This window comes from Callospermophilus lateralis, chromosome X (assembly GCF_048772815.1).
Source record: "Callospermophilus lateralis isolate mCalLat2 chromosome X, mCalLat2.hap1, whole genome shotgun sequence".
Lineage (NCBI taxonomy): Eukaryota > Metazoa > Chordata > Mammalia > Rodentia > Sciuridae > Callospermophilus > Callospermophilus lateralis.
The window spans coordinates 2,844,243-2,845,793 of record NC_135325.1 but is presented as its reverse complement, the minus strand read 5'-3'; the positions used below and the strand labels follow the sequence as shown (position 1 = coordinate 2,845,793).

At 37.8% G+C, this 1,551-nt stretch overlaps 1 pseudogene; it reads left to right on the top strand.

Moving 5' to 3' along the window:
• The first annotated feature begins 580 nt into the window (after nucleotides 1-580).
• Nucleotides 581-1,202, top strand: LOC143639326 (pecanex-like protein 4 pseudogene; annotated as a pseudogene).
• The last annotated feature ends 349 nt before the right edge of the window (nucleotides 1,203-1,551 follow it).

Sequence of the window (1,551 nt, the reverse complement as noted above, 5' to 3'; positions counted from 1 at the left end):
GAACCTCTTACAAGCCTCCCAAGTTGCTGAGATTACAGGCATGCACAACTGCACCTGAAAGAATGGAAGTTTCTTTAGGACAGGGATCTCAGTTGGGTCTAAATTTGTATCCTCAGCACTTTGAACATGACTGGCATATAGTTGTGCTCAAGCAATATGTATAAACTGATTGAATGAATGAATAAATAGGTAGCCAATAAATATGTTTAATATTCATTTGTTTGACAATAATCAATTGAACTACTAGTATGTGCCAAGAACTGATAAAAATGAAACAGGCCCATCACTTGTCCCTGATGAGCTTCTTGTTGAGTTGGAAAGACAAAATATTTTCTCAAGTTGCTTAAGTTAAAAGAAGACCTTGGAGCCATGGAAACCAGGAGTAACCATGGAGGCATCTCTGGGATTTTGCTTTCGGGCCACTGCAGCTTCTATGCCTCCAGCCAGCTTCCAGGTGGGAGTGCTCACCTGGGTTTACCAGCAGAAGTGCAGACTTCAGGCTGCCTTTGCACCGCCTCTTCCCTCCAGTGATTTAAGAGTCTTCTGGTTACAGAAAAGGATGTGATTTTCAGAATAATCCTGCGTGAAAAGGATGAGTCCAGATGTGCTTCTGCTAAATGATTACAAACAGGACTTCTTTTCTGAAGCACATTCCACAGACTCTTCTTGGAGGCCTTCAACTCAAGTTAGGCTTTTGTGTATATGTTAATCAAATTATCCTTTTTCTGATGCCATGTGTTTTGGGTGGAATGGGAACACTTTTGCACCAATTGGGCATCCTGAAAGACTATTATACAGCATCATTTGCTGGTGGACTAATGCTTTTCACTGCATTTGTCATCCAGTTCACAAGTTTATATGCCAAAAACAAATCAGTGACAGTAGAAAGAATGCTAACCACAGATATCTCAGCTGAGGAAGATGAGCATGAATTTACAAGCTGTGCTGGTGCTGTGACTGTCAAATTTCTAATTGCTGGCAAGAAATATATAGCCAATATAATTTTTCATTCTGTTCTTGATGGGCTAGTATGTGCTCTTGGAACGTGGTATCTGTTTCCAAATAGAATAACCTTGCTGAGTGGCAGTACAGGGAGCACTGTTCCTCTATTTGTTTTTGAATGGATAACATTGTGTATAGGAGAATTCAAGATGAATAGAGTACTTCTAATTTTGTTATATAGAAGGAATACTGATTTCTGAATGAATTTTTTATAGAAGAAAAACAGAACTTTTTAAAACAATTCTTTACAAAATTGTTTAATAGCATGTGCAATAAGAATTGTAATGCATTCCACTGTCATATATAAATAAAAATTTGTTTAATAGCAACTTTTGCTTTCCTTTGCATAATCTGACTTTTCCCCTCTGTTTGTATAGATCATAGATTTCTTTTTTCCAGGTTAGTGTCCAGGTAGAAATGTATAGGCATGTTATGAACTTAATATTTATGTTCCCTCAAAATTCACAAATTGAATCCCAAACCCCAATATGATGTTATTTGGAGATACAGCCTTTGGGAGGTAATTAGATCGTGAAGGTGAGGGCCTGG